Below are 16,126 nucleotides of genomic sequence, written 5' to 3' on the forward strand. Positions count from 1 at the left end.
AGAAAATTATACACAGGACTACCATATGATGTAGCAATCGTCTTTCTGGGTATGTACCCACAAGAACTTAAATAAGGATCTCAAAGAGATAGCACTCTTATATTCATTGCTGCATTGTTCACAATAGCTACGACATGGAAACAATCTAAATGCCCATCAGCACATGAATGGATAAAAGAAAATGTGGCATATACATACAATGTCACATTATTCAGCCATGAGATAGAAGAAAAACCTGCCATATGCAAAAACGTGGATGAATGTGGAGGACATTATGCTAAGTGAAATAAGCCAGTAACAGAAGGAGAAATATTGCATGATTCCACTTACATGAGGTATCTAAAATAGTCAAATTTATAGTAGCAGAAGTAAAATGGTGGTTGCCAGGGGCTGAAGGAAGGGAGAAAGTGGGAAGTCGCTATCCTGTGTGTGTGAAGTTTCAATTATACAAGATGAATAAATTCTAGAGATCTGCCATACAACATTGTGCTTAGAGTTTACAATATTGTGAACTTCAAATTTATCGAGGGTGAATCTCATGTTAAATATTCTTGCTACAAAAAAGCTAAATATAGAGTATGTCAGATGACAAGTATTAAGAGCAATCAAGGTGGGAAGGGGATCAGGAATGGGGGCAAAGGAGGGAGGTCGGCTCTTTAAGAGTTTGGTCAGGAAAAGGCTCACCGATGAGCTACCATTTTTGCACAGACTTGAAGGATCCTCACCAAGACTGAGAAGTAACAGCAAATGTATTACCGATTTTGCGTTTCTGTGGGTATAGTAATGGAGGCTTAGAGAGACTATTTTCAGTAAGATCACATGTTATCTTGAGGTAGACTAAAACCGTAACCTGCAAGACACTTCTCTGATCTGTCATTTGTGCCTTAGTTTCTCTCAGGTAGGTATGTCAGTTATCTAAGACGTGGTAATAAACAGCAGAGGCAATTTCTTAACTATAGAAACCATGTTGTCTTGACTGACCAAACTATTTTTCTATGTACATAGTGAATGCAATTTCTGAATCAAAAATTGGGAAGCAAATTCTGGAAAGTCCTAAAATTCTTAGAGGGACCATGTGACCAGATTACTGAAGTTGACACCAAATCAAGAATATGTGGCCACCATAAGATTACAGATCCTTTGGACCTAACAGTATTAAACACAAACAAAGGTGTTCTTGCTACCAAGAAAAGAGCAAATATGACAGACACCAGTCTGAGTATTAGCATTTCTTCAACATGTTAATGTATACCTTTTTTTTTTTTTTTTTTTTACCTTACAAAAGTGTTTTCTTACTTAGCAAGTTTGGGGAAGTGATGAAAACTATATTTTCCATCTTGGGAATTATACTTTACATGGGAATATTAAAGGCTTGGAGGGGTTCTACACTGAAACAGCTTCTTACTTTTGTTTCACTGGATTCCAGAAGTTTTTTGATCCAAGAATATGTTAGCTTTATCATTCAGTAACACTGTGTCTTTGTTTCATAGAAAATAATTTGAGAAACACTGATCCACACAAATGATAATCTTGAGATGAAGCAGAGCTAGAAAAGATTTAGTACTTCTGATCTAACTCTAGATGTCACTCAAGGAAAACAAGATAAGAGTTAAAACTGATTTGCTTTGTTTCTTAAATAACAGATAGAAGCCAATTTGTTTTTCTAGTTACATTATACTAAGAAAAGAGTATGTCTTTCACACTTCAAACTCTCTCTCTCTCTCTCTCTCTCTCTCTGGATCTCTTTCCTCAGCATACAATTATGTAGAGATCTCTCATCTTACAAAAAGAAACCCTGACCCAAGCTCACTGTCAACCTCAAGCCACAGTCCTATCATTCTTTTTTCCATTGATAGCTAATTTTCCTGAAAAACCAGTCTATGGCTGTCCTCTGCTTCTTCCGTAGCCATTCACTACTCACACTACTACAAACATCCATCATCCATCCGCCCACCCATCCACCCATCCATCCAACAAATAGTTATTTGTGCCAGACACAGTTCTAGGCACAAGAAACAAAGCAGAGTCTCTACCATCACGGGGCTTACATTCTTTTAATGGGAAATAGACAACAAATAAACACAAGTATATAATAAGTTGAATGATGAAATCTATAGAGTAAAAATAAAGCAAGGTAAGGAGGATGGGGAGTGAGGAAGGATGGAGATAAATGCTGGTTAATGTCTTTGCCACAGTGAATGGTCTAGTCAACGCAGGACCAGTGGAATTAACCAGGCTATGGAGATTCATTCAGAGAGTCCTGTCATTTTGAAGCTCAGAGATTGTGATCAGTAATCGAAAGGAAGAATAGGGGCGCCTGGGTGGCGCAGTCGGTTAAGCGTCCGACTTCAGCCAGGTCACGATCTCGTGGTCCGTGAGTTCCAGCCCCGCGTCGGGCTCTGGGCTGATGGCTCAGAGCCTGGAGCCTGTTTCCGATTCTGTGTCTCCCTCTCTCTCTGCCCCTCCCCCGTTCATGCTCTGTCTCTCTCTGTCCCAAAAATAATAAATAAACGTTAAAAAAAAAATTAAAAAAAAAAAAAAAAAGAAAGGAAGAATATTATCTCTTCCTGATGTGAATGCTCAAGATATTTACACTAGTTACTGCTGTAGGCATCTTGTTACCACGAAGAAATTTAGTCCAAGAATGAAACCAGTATGAGGAGGCCAAAGTTTAGAGATTCAGAAAGAAATGGAGCTGGCTTATAAATTAAATAATGCCCCAAACCTGCCCTATGTTTTAGTCAAGTGCTATAATTAATCCCTTCCATTGTTTTAGGCCAATTTGAATAGAATATTTTGTTACTCATAACCAAAATCCTCCTAACTCTACAGTTCAGATTTCAACCCTCACAGACATGGGAACTATGGGTCTGGGTACAATTTTGGGGATTCTAAATTATTCTTAGAGATTCCTTTGTTGTCCTTACTTCAATATTACTGTCCTCTCTTTTGACAATGATGTTGTCCCATCAATGTCCACGTGCTGGGACTAGTTTCTAAGACCCTCTGGCTTCTTAACAACTACTCTAGGCTTAGCTTCTAGGCCCCAGTAGCCATGGATCCTGGGCTACATATGTCCCAGGAGACAGCTTTTGAAGCCTGAATGGGCTGTAAGGGCTAGCTGTGGGGTAGCATGGTAGCATATTTGGGCAAGTTGTTCCTGAGAGCACATATCACCTTGGATACACTCTATAATCCTCTGGGGGCAGCGAATGATCTGGATTTCCAACCAGGCACTGCTTCTAATAGGCATCATCTGCTGCGCACACTGGATCTTCCTGGCTGGCTTCTTCCTTGACTGGATAGCCAGGGAGAACTTTTCAAAGAACACATCCCCCTGGCTCACCCTTTAAAAGCCTTTAATGGCTTTTCCTTGCCCTGTCATAAGAAGCAAGCTCTAAAAACTCGTCCCCGGCAAGGCTTGTAACAAGATGAGGCCAGTGGGACACCTGGCATACAAATCTGAAGGAGAAACTCACTTTCAGCATTGTGCAAATGGTACCTGCCCGATCCTGAGTGTGAGTGTCTTCTTACATTTTATCCCCGGTCTCCCTACTTTCCACACCCTCGTTCTGACTCTGGCTTCCAGGGTATTGTCTGTTCTCATTCAACCTCATCTTGCCACCACCTTTCTTCTAACTGTCTTTGCTCTTTGAGCTTTAGTCCCTTAGACTCTCAACTCCCTTTTGTCAGGAATGTTTGCAAGATTCAGAGTTGAAATCCAGAAAATGGGTGTCAGCCAATCAAAATGGGAGGCGTCTTGAAAACAACTGGCAGGCCAGTATTAATGTGCGCAAGCATTAGCCCTGGACATTCTGTGCCCTCTCTGTGGAGCACATTTCTTTCTCCGTTATACTTCTATTTTTTTTTTAATTTCAATTAATTAATTATTAATTTATTTATTTTTGGTAAAAATCATTCTATGGGCCAGGCACTATTTTAAACACTTTACAAGTATCAACCTATATAATCTACATAATAGTATCACTGTATACTTATTTTGCAGATGAAGAAACTGAGGCACAGAGAGCATAAGTGAAGTATACAAGGTCACAGAGTGGCTGACCAGTAGCACTTACTGGCATCTTGGCATTCTAGCTTCACATACATGCTCTTGATCCCCCCACTAAGCCTTTGCAACCTCTCGCTTTGATCAGATTTGCTTGTTGTATTTTCTCAAACGGCTGTTTTCTTCCTAAAATGTTATTATTTTAAGAAAAAGTGGATCATAATATTAACCTTCTAGGTAAGGCCTTTGTCCTTTAAGAAGTGATGTCAGTAGAAAGGCCCAAACAGAAACATGATGAATGAAAAGGGAAATTCATGTCATTTCACAAATAATAATTTTCATTTGTTCTCAGGACTCCTGATTCAAAATTTCTGACACCTAATCTTGTAATCTGTTAATATCTTAGCTGGATAGAATGTGACTCATGGATTACACCTCTGTGTCCTCAAATACAAGACCTAAGAAATATAAATATTCCAAAAGAAGACCTTCTCTGTTCTTTTGGAACAGTAGCAACATGCAAAGACATAACTGCAGAAAACTTTTCAATTTTATGTGAAGGACCTGAGTATGTAAATAAATATATTCCCATCAAAATGGAAGTGGTTAACTGATCTGAGGTTGATGACCAATTTGGTAAATACTAAAGGTAGGCAACTTCATCAAGAATAGATCAAGGGGTCTCATTAAATTAAAATGTTAAAGTTTTACTCAAAAAACTACTTTTAGCAAATTCAAAAGATAAAAAACATATTGGAAAAAGCTTCTTTTAGAAACGATGGCAAAGATTTAATATCGTTAATACATAAAGAGCTCTTCTCGACAAGTAGTGTAGAGACACTACTCTACAGTGGTGTAGAGAGATGACATGACCCTAAAAGGATTTTCTTTTCTAAGAATAGCAGGTTGGAGTGCATATCCATTTTTAATGGTCACAAAACCCTGTGTAATAAACATCCACCATATCTCATCATCATACATAAACACTCATTTGGATCCTAAGTCAACAGGCCATCTGGGGTCCATTGACCAAGGTTTGACTTCTCTAGATGGCATAGCTGATGTGGGCTTGACGCTGCTTTCAGTATCTCTCTCTTCCTCTGAGGATTTAAGACTGTGAGTGTAAAAATGTAAGGTCTCTTAAAGTTTAAGCTCTTAAGGTTCAGGCTCAGAACTGCCAAATTGGCATGTCCTCCTCATGTGATTAACCATTGCAAGTTGAATCCAAAGACAAGTGGCAGGAAAATATTTCTGCCCCTTTAGTGGGAAGGATGGTCAAGTCCCATGACAAAGGGTGTTGGTGAAAGGTAGGATGATGAATTAGGGCCAATAGCATTATCTACAATAAGAAGTAACTGGAAGCTACTTCTAAGGAGTAATCTGTGAACTAGGAGTAGGTATCAATGACTTGCCTCCATTTGCAAGGGCTGTAGGAACAGTGTGCTGGACGAGAGTACTGGAGAAGGTAGATGGAATGGATGGCTTGCATTCTGAGTACTAGTCAAATTTGACATGGATGCAAAGTGTCAACTCCCTATAAGGTTCTTAAAAGAACTTTAATGCAACATATATCAGGAGAACTTGTTCTGAGGCTATCAAAATAAATTCTTGATCAGGTGAACTGGGGATAGGATAGGTTAATTTTTCAGACCCTTCCCTCATGTGAATATAGTAGTAACTCCCAAAGGAAAAAGGACACAAGTATATCTTGACCGAGTTTTATAATCTGCATTAGTTATACTTTGGATAATTGGGGAATTTTCATTGACTGAGCTCTGGTGCATCACACCATGGGCTGCTGGCATGACTGAAACCTTCCTCAACTGAGCAAATAACAATGACAAGTTCACTGATGAAGAGGACAGAGAGCATCATTTCACTGAGCTTTGAGTCTTCAAGTTCCATGTGAAGATTGTCTTGTGATAATGCTGCATAACGGCATCCAAATCTCAATGTCTTAAAACATTGCCTTGCTCATAGGTCTCTGGGCCAGCTACAGGCTGCTGGCCTAGTTTCAGATGTACTCCACACGTTTCATTCTGCAACCAATGAGCATGTCTTTCACATGGCAGATGATGGAAATTCAGGAGGCCAAGGCCAAATCATGCAAACATATTTTAAGATTCTGTTTGCATAATATCTGTTAAGGTTCTAAGTCAGTTACATGGCCAAGCCCAACATCACTGGGGCAGGGACACAACTTCCATCTGATCTGGCAGTCATGATATGGCAAAGAGGCATAGATGAATAGTTCTAATGTAATGACAAAGTTAAGAATTGAAGTAATAATCTAACCCACTTTAAGGGCTTTACTGAGCTGCTAGAGTTTATATGCACTTACTCTCATATTATCTGATGAGACCAGCCTATGATGCGTGATGCTTTGGCGACTTGGGTGGTATTGTTTTAACTTTGTACCAGCACCATCTGTGAACCTGGCTACAATTGTCCTCCTGTCTGCCATGAATGTGCCAGAGTTGTCCAGCCAGTTGCGATCTTGGGGAAGGCGTTCTTGGAGTAGAAAGACAGAAAATTACTGTCTTATCAAGACTGTGACTATGTCATCACCCTCAAGTCAGGAATCCAGGTCCCAGGTAAGAAGATATACTCAATGTGAGAACAGAGGCCAGTTTTTTTGGGAACGGATCAATAAGAAGCTGTAGTTCATCTTCCCTTAAATGCCCCCCAGTAGTATTTGCAAGGAGAAAATAACAGGAATTATTGCCATGGTAATGTGTTGATACTTTCTCTTGTACCTTCTGATGCTGATGCTCAATTTACATTGAGGAGTGGTGTCTGTGAACGGTAATCTCTTAGAGACCTGCAATTTACTCACCTCTGAGAGAAGAAGAACTTTGGGAATGGAGAACTAATGTGAGCTTAGCTATGCTCTGGCTCCTGCAGCACCTTTCGAAGTGGCGAAGCGATGGGTTCAGTATTTATGTGTTTAGATACCATCTCCTGCTCAGGTCTAGCCACATGATGACTCCAGTATTCTGGAAATTCTGGATTTCACTAGACAACAATCATCTCTGAGCCAACCGAGAGGAGTATCTTTGAAGGCTCTGAGGTTGTCTTCCTGCATCATTTCCATGTAGGGAATCTGGGTCATACTCCATGTGTGACTGTCTAGATTTTTAGTTTGAAGAGATACTCAATTGATTAGCTAACTCAAGGTCTCTGGTAGTGGCTCTTTCCCCCAGTTTGTTCATTTTTATTTTTAAAAAATTTTTTTTCAACGTTTTATTTATTTTTGGGACAGAGAGAGACAGAGCATGAACGGGGGAGGAGCAGAGAGAGAGGGAGACACAGAATCGGAAACAGGCTCCAGGCTCCGAGCCATCAGCCCAGAGCCTGATGCGGGGCTGGAACTCACGGACCGCGAGATGGTGACCTGGCTGAAGTCGGACGCTTAACTGACTGCGCCACCCAGGCGCCCCAGTTTGTTCATTTTTAATGCACCATTTGTGCATTCAACGTGTATTTATTGAGTGCTCATTGCATGCGAGGTATTGTTCTAATACTGGGGAACAGCCACGCAAAGAGGTAATACCCCTTCCTCAGGTGCTTGCAATCTACTGGGGAAGCAGAAAACAAACAAGTAAACAACAACAAAAACGGCACAACAGATTATTTCAGAATGTGATAAGTGCTTGGAAAAAAAAATAACAGAGGAATATGATAAACATAACTGGCTGGGGTGGGTGGGTATGCAGAGGGTTATTTTTAGAAAGGGTGCTCAGGGCACATTTCTGACATGAAACAATATTTAAGCTGATATTGAAGCTGAGACTTGGAAGATCAAAGTTGAGAGAGCCATGTGAGTTGCAGGCACAGAGACTCCGGGCAGAGGAAACAGCAAGAGCAAGGACCTTGAAGTGGGAAAGACTGTGGAGTGTTCAGGAAGTGGAAAAGGGACCAGGGCAGCTGGAGCATAATAAGCAGCAAGAATGGGACGAAATGGGGTCGGAGAAGCCTGTGGGAACGAGATCGTGTAGGACTAGCAGGTCAGCCAGAGGAGTTTAAATTTTACTCCGAGAGTAAAAAGACAGCTCCAAATGGTTTTCTATCTACGAATATTTTCACCTCTTTGTCATAAAATCTTGAAACTTAAAAAAAGTAGAGAGACGATTGTAAAAAAAAAAATATATGTAAAACCAGACAGGGGCACCTGGGTGGCTCAGTCAGTTGAGCGTCCGACTTCGGCTCAGGGCATGATCTCACAGTTTGTGGGTTCGAGCCCCGCATCAGGCTCTGTGCTGACCACTTGCTCAGAGCCTGGAGCCTGCTTCAGATTCTGTGTCTGCTTCTCTCTCTGCCCCTCCCCTGCTCACCCTTTGTCTCATTCTGTTTCTCAAAAATAAATACATGTAAAAAAAAAAAATTAAAAAAAACACAAACTTTAATATGCTTAGCATTCAGCTTAAAAAAGTCTCAACATCTGACAATCTTGGTTCACCTACATATCCCACTCTCCACTCCAGATCATTTTAAAGAAAATTCCAGATAGCATAGTTTAATCCATAAATGTAGACTGAAGTCTGTCTGAGAAACAAGGACTCAAAAAAAAAAAAAAAAAAAAAACCCACACAGCTAGAATATCACTATCACACGGAAAAAATTGACAACAATTTATTAATATTGTCAAAATTGAAAATCTCACCAATGTCTTCTTGATAGCTGGATTGTTTGACTCAGAATCCAAACCAAATGGATAGATAGATTTCCTAGATCTATAACGGTACACAGACTCTTGTCTCTTAACATTTATATGTTGAAGAAACCAGATCATTTGTCCTACAGAATTTTCCACCTTTCCACTTTGGGGCTGGTATCCCCCTGTGACATTTAACTGTCAATCTTCCCCAGGATTTCCTGTAAACTGGTAATTAGATGTAGAAGCATAATCAGCTTCGGTTTCAAGTTTTGGGCAAGGATACGTGGTGCTGCGAACTGCCTATTGTATCATTTGGAAAGCACGTAGTACCTGATTGTTTCTCTCTCTTGATGTTAAGTTAGATCAGTGGTTTCAGGTATAGTCAGCCAGCTAAAATCATTATGATCAGAGGAGTGGAAAGCCATGATTTATGCTGTAGAGATCATACTGGCTATTCTGAGGCAAAGGATTGTGGGCAGGGATGGTAATACAAATATTTAACAAACTGTATGCCGTGGGTTTTGACCAACCACAGTGGCGGGCAGACATGCTCGCCGCCCTCCTTGTAGGAGTGGAATCTTGGGAAGCAATTAAAAGTCCCTGCAGTGGTGCATGGGAAAGATGATGGCAATTGGAACAGAGGAGAAAGTGAAGATGGAGAGAAGAGTGGACTCAGAGAGCTTTGGGAAGATGTAGGCGTGCCCAATGTGGGGGCTGTCATTTAGCAACCATGTACTTACGGGACTCCTGATTTGACCCTCATGTCACTTAACTGGTACTGAGTTCTCCTATCACTGCCCTAGAGCAAAGCCTGTTTCCCAAAATAAAGATGTGCATCCTCATAGTCTTTTTGAGATAGATACCAACTGAGTATGAAAACAGAAGAATCGGTGTGCCGCTGATGGGGAGAAAAAAAATTGATTGGCTTTCTCTTCAAAGAAAAGCAAAACACTCAAGAAAGCAAAACATTAATATGCCGTGTGTTGTTTTGAGGAGATTAGAAGGAGAAAATTTAATAAGATATAGACACCCACTTTTATGGCTGCTATCTGTATTATTAATGCAAAGCGAACGTCATAAGCGTAAAATTCACTTATGACATGTCTCAGGTCGCTGCTTCCCGCTTAGCTCATCTCCTAATGAAAAAATGGTATGTGATGCCACAGTGACTTTAACCACAAGTGAAGAACTCAGTTTTATTTCCTAGACAAAAGTCTAAGAGCCAATATCATTCACTTTTTTTTTCTGTTCATGTGTAACATCTTGGGAATGACCGGTGACACTTTCCTACTGAGAAAGAAAATTTTCACGGCAGTGGTAACCACAGGTTCAGATTACTCACATTACTACATTGTAACATCTTTTGTTCTACACGCCACACAAGGGGAAAAAGTGCTGAAAGCAAAACCACAAACTCAGCTGTCGGTGGAAATGATAGTTAATGGCACCTTGCCGCTGCATCAGAGGGCCAATTCTTGGTAGAGAAGGTTCTCTTGAATGAGGTTTCCAAATCAATGGATAAGAGTGAGTTGTGGCAAAAGTTAAGTGATCCCATTGCCTACCACACTTTAAGCGTAGATTGATTGGGGAGGGTATGTAGGAGAAATCTGGTTATAAAGAAGCATATACATATAAATTATAGAAATAAACACGTATGACAATTTAAAAAAACTCAAAAAAGCCCTAGGTATGGAATAAATTGTGCATTCCACAAATTATTTCAAAATCCCCCCACCCCCCTTTTTTTTCCAGTGGGGCATTCTCTCTTTATATATTTACGTGTGGTCCAAGCTTTTCCCAGGAAAACGGTGAGTTTGCCATCAGCTCAGGGAAGCATGCTTGTGTTCCTGGCACATGGTTCTCGGGATGGACATAGAGCCAGTGCTGGGCCTGGTGTGATCTGGCCAAGAACACCTAACTGAGTCACACCTGGGGTAAACAAGTTATGGTGGAAACAATTTGGGGCCTCCAAATATCAGTTTGGAAATCTAAAAGGCTGTATCAGAGAGTTAGGGTTCATCAAAGTAGCCAAATCAAGTCCTAAGAAGTAATAATGACGTTGGGGCACCTTGGTGGCTCAGTGGGTTAAGTGTCTGACTTTGGCTCGGGTCACACGATCTCATAGCTGGTGAGTTTGAGCCCCACATCAGGCTCTGTGCTGACAGCTCAGAGCCTGGAACCTGCTTCTGATTCTGTGTCTCCCTCTCTCTCTACCCCTCCCCCACTCGTGCTCTGTTTCTCAGTCTCTCAAAAATAAACAAACCTTAAAAATTAAAAAAAAAAGAAGAAAGATTTGGGGGAGAGAGGGAAGATGGCGGCGTAGGAGGACGCTGGGCTCACCGCGCGTCCTGCTGATCACTTAGATTCCACCTACACCTGCCTAAATAACCCAGAAAACCGCCAGAGGATTAGCAGAACGGAGTCGCCGGAGCCAAGCACAGACGAGAGGCCCACGGAAGAGGGTAGGAAGGGCGGCTAGGCAGTGAGCGCTCCACGGACTGGCGGGAGGGAGCCGGGGCGGAGGGGAGGCTCGCCGGCCAAGCAGAGCCCCCGAGTCTGGCTTGCAAAAAGCGGAGGGGCCTGACGGACTGTGTTCCGACAGCAAGCGCGACTTAGCCGCTGGGAGGTCATAAGTTAACAGCTCTGCTCAGAAAGCGGGAAGGCTAGAGGACAAAGGGAAGGAGAGCTGCTGAGCCCCTGGACGACAGAGCTCAGTTTGGTGGGGAACAAAGGCGCTCGCCAGCACCATCTCCCCCGCCCATCCCCCAGCCAAAATCCCAAAGAGAACCAGTTCCTGCCAGGGAACTTGCTTGCTCCGCGCAAACACCCAACTCTGCGCTTCTGTGGAGCCAAACCTCCGGCAGCGGATCTGACTCCCTGCTGCTGCCACAGGGCCCCTCCTGAAGTGGATCACCTAAGGAGAAGCAAGCTAAGCCTGCCCCTCCTGCCCCTGTGCACCTTGCCTACCCACCCCAGCTAAGACGCCAGATCCCCAGCATCACAAGCCTGGCAGTGTGCAAGTAGCCCAGACAGGCCACCCCACCCCACAGTGAATCCCGCCCCTAGGAGAGGGGAAGAGAAGGCACGCACCAGTCTGACTGTGGCTCCAGCGGTGGGCTGGGGGCAGACATCAGGTCTGACTGCGGCTCCGCCCACCAACTCCAGTTATACACCACAGCACAGGGGAAGTGCCCTGCAGGTCCTCACCACGCCAGGGACTATCCAAAATGACCAAGCGGAAGAATTCCCCTCAGAAGAATCTCCAGGAAATAACAACAGCTAATCAAAAAGGATTTAAATAATATAACAGAAAGTGAATTTAGAATAATAGTCATAAAATTAATCGCTGGGCTTGAAAACAGTATAGCTGACAGCAGAGAATCTCTTGCTACAGAGATCAAGGGACTAAGGAACAGTCACGAGGAGCTGAAAAACGCTTTAAACGAAATGCATAACAAAATGGAAACCACCACGGCTCGGATTGAAGAGGCAGAGGAGAGAATAGGTGAACTAGAAGATAAAGTTATGGAAAAAGAGGAAGCTGAGAAAAAGAGAGATAAAAAAATCCAGGAGTATGAGGGGAAAATTAGAGAACTAAGTGATACACTAAAAAGAAATAATATACGCATAATTGGTATCCCAGAGGAGGAAGAGAGAGGGAAAGGTGCCGAAGGGGTACTTGAAGAAATCATAGCTGAGAACTTCCCTGAAGTGGGGAAGGAAAAAGGCATTGAAATCCAAGAGGCACAGAGAACTCCCTTCAGACGTAACTTGAATCGATCTTCTGCACGACATATCATAGTGAAACTGGCAAAATACAAGGATAAAGAGAAAATTCTGAAAGCAGCAAGGGGTAAACGTGCCCTCACATATAAAGGGAGACCTATAAGACTCGTGACTGATCTCTCTTTTGAAACTTGGCAGGCCAGAAAGAATTGGCACGAGATTTTCAGTGTGCTAGAAAAAATATGCAGCCGAGAATCCTTTATCCAGCAAGTCTGTCATTTAGAATAGAAGGAGAGATAAAGGTCTTCCCAAACAAACAAAAACTGAAGGAATTTGTCACCACTAAACCAGCCCTACAAGACATCCTAAGGGGGACCCTGTGAGACAAAGTACCAGAGACATCACTACAAGCATAAAACATACAGACATCACAATGACTCTAAACCCTTATCTTTCTATAATAACACTGAATGTAAATGGATTAAATGCGCCAACCAAAAGACATAGGGTATCAGAATGGATAAAAAAACAAGACCCATCTATTTTCTGTCTACAAGAGACTCATTTTAGACCTGAGGACACCTTTAGATTGAGAGTGAGGGGATGGAGAACTATTTATCATGCTACTGGAAGCCAAAAGAAAGCTGGAGTAGCCATACTTCTATCAGACAAACTAGACTTTCAATTAAAGGCTGTAACAAGAGATGAAGAAGGACATTATATAATAGTGACAGGGTCTATCCATCAGGAAGAGCTAACAATTATAAATGTCTATGCGCCGAATACCGGAGCACCCAAATATATAAAACAATTACTCATAAACATAAGCAACCTTATTGATAAGAATGTGGTAATTGCAGGGGACTTTAACACCCCACTTACAGAAATGGATAGATCATCTAGACACACGGTCAATAAAGAAACAAGGGCCCTGAATGAGACATTGGATCAGATGGACTTGACAGATATATTTAGAACTCTGCATCCCAAAGCAACAGAATATACTTTCTTCTCGAGTGCACATGGAACATTCTCCAAGATAGATCATATACTGGGTCACAAAACAGCCCTTCATAAGTTTACAAGAATTGAAATCATACCATGCATACTTTCAGACCACAATGCTATGAAGCTGGAAATCAACCACAGAAAAAAGTCTGGAAAACCTCCAAAAGCATGGAGGTTAAAGAACACCCTACTAATGAATGAGTGGGTCAACCAGGCAATTCGAGAAGAAATTAAAAACTATATGGAAACAAACGAAAATGAAAATACAACAATCCAAACGCTTTGGGACGCAGCGAAGGCAGTCCTGAGAGGAAAATACATTGCAATCCAGGCCTATCTCAAGAAACAAGAAAAATCCCAAATACAAAATCTAACAGCACACCTAAGGGAAATAGAAGCAGAACAGCAAAGGCAGCCTAAACCCAGCAGAAGAAGAGAAATAATAAAGATCAGAGCAGAAATAAACAATATAGAATCTAAAAAAACTGTAGAGCAGATCAACGAAACCAAGAGTTGGTTTTTTGAAAAAATAAACAAAATTGATAAACCTCTAGCCAGGCTTCTCAAAAAGAAAAGGGAGATGACCCAAATAGATAAAATCATGAATGAAAATGGAATTATTACAACCAATCCCTCAGAGATACAAACAATTATCAGGGAATACTATGAAAAATTATATGCCAACAAATTGGACAACCTGGAAGAAATGGACAAATTCCTGAACACCCACACTCTTCCAAAACTCAATCAGGAGGAAATAGAAAGCTTGAACAGACCCATCACCAGCAAAGAAATTGAATCGGTTATCAAAAATCTCCCAACAAATAAGAGTCCAGGACCAGATGGCTTCCCAGGGGAGTTCTACCAGACGTTTAAAGCAGAGATAATACCTATCCTTCTCAAGCTATTCCAAGAAATAGAAAGGGAAGGAAAACTTCCAGACTCATTCTATGGAGTCAGTATTACTTTGATTCCTAAACCAGACAGAGACCCAGTAAAAAAAGAGAACTACAGGCCAATATCCCTGATGAATATGGATGCAAAAATTCTCAATAAGATACTAGCAAATCGAATTCAACGGCATATAAAAAGAATTATTCACCATGATCAAGTGGGATTCATTCCTGGGATGCAGGGCTGGTTCAACATTCGCAAATCAATCCACGTGATACATCACATTAACAAAAAAAAAGAGAAAACCATATGATCCTGTCAATCGATGCAGAAAAGGCCTTTGACAAAATCCAGCACCCTTTCTTAATAAAAACCCTTGAGAAAGTCGGGATAGAAGGAACATACTTAAAGATCATCAAAGCCATTTATGAAAAGCCCACAGCTAACATCATCCTCAACGGGGAAAAACTGAGAGCTTTTTCCCTGAGATCAGGAACACGACAGGGATGCCCACTCTCACCGCTGTTGTTTAACATAGTGCTGGAAGTTCTAGCATCAGCAATCAGACAACAAAAGGAAATCAAAGGCATCCAAATTGGCAAAGATGAAGTCAAGCTTTCGCTTTTTGCAGATGACATGATATTATACATGGAAAATCCGATAGACTCCACCAAAAGTCTGCTAGAACTGATACATGAATTCAGCAAAGTTGCAGGATACAAAATCAATGTACAGAAATCAGTTGCATTCTTATACACTAACAATGAAGCAACAGAAAGACAAATAAAGAAACTGATCCCATTCACAATTGCACCAAGAAGCATAAAATACCTAGGAATAAATCTAACCAAAGATGTAAAGGATCTGTATGCTGAAAACTATAGAAAGCTTATGAAGGTAATTGAAGAAGATTTAAAGAAATGGAAAGACATTCCCTGCTCATGGATTGGAAGAATAAATATTGTCAAAATGTCAATACTACCCAAAGCTATCTACACATTCAATGCAATCCCAATCAAAATTGCACCAGCATTCTTCGCGAAACTAGAACAAGCAATCCTAAAATTCATATGGAACCACAAAAGGCCCCGAATAGCCAAAGTAATTTTGAAGAAGAAGACCAAAGCAGGAGGCATCACAATCCCAGACTTTAGCCTCTACTACAAAGCTGTCATCATCAAGACAGCATGGTATTGGCACAAAAACAGACACATAGACCAATGGAATAGAATAGAATAGAAACCCCAGAACTAGACCCACAAACGTATGGCCAACTCATCTTTGACAAAGCAGGAAAGAACATCCAATGGAAAAAAAGACAGTCTCTTTAACAAATGGTGCTGGGAGAACTGGACAGCAACATGCAGAAGGTTGAAACTAGACCACTTTCTCACACCATTCACAAAAATAAACTCAAAATGGATAAAGGACCTGGATGTGCGACAGGAAACCATCAAAACCTTAGAGGAGAAAGCAGGAAAAGACCTCTCTGACCTCAGCCGTAGCAATCTCTTACTCGACACATCCCCAAAGGCAAGGGAATTAAAAGCAAAAGTGAATTACTGGGACCTTATGAAGATAAAAAGCTTCTGCACAGCAAAGGAAACAACCAACAAAACTAAAAGGCAACCAACGGAATGGGAAAAGATATTTGCAAATGACATATCGGACAGAGGGCTAGTATCCAAAATCTATAAAGAGCTCACCAAACTCCACACCTGAAAAGCAAATAACCCAGTGAAGAAATGGGCAGAAAACATGAATAGACACTTCTCTAAAGAAGACATCCGGATGGCCAACAGGCACATGAAAAGATGTTCAGCATCGCTCCT

The sequence above is a fragment of the Herpailurus yagouaroundi genome, unplaced genomic scaffold (genome assembly GCF_014898765.1).
Source record: "Herpailurus yagouaroundi ecotype Mexico unplaced genomic scaffold, PumYag 182, whole genome shotgun sequence".
Lineage (NCBI taxonomy): Eukaryota > Metazoa > Chordata > Mammalia > Carnivora > Felidae > Herpailurus > Herpailurus yagouaroundi.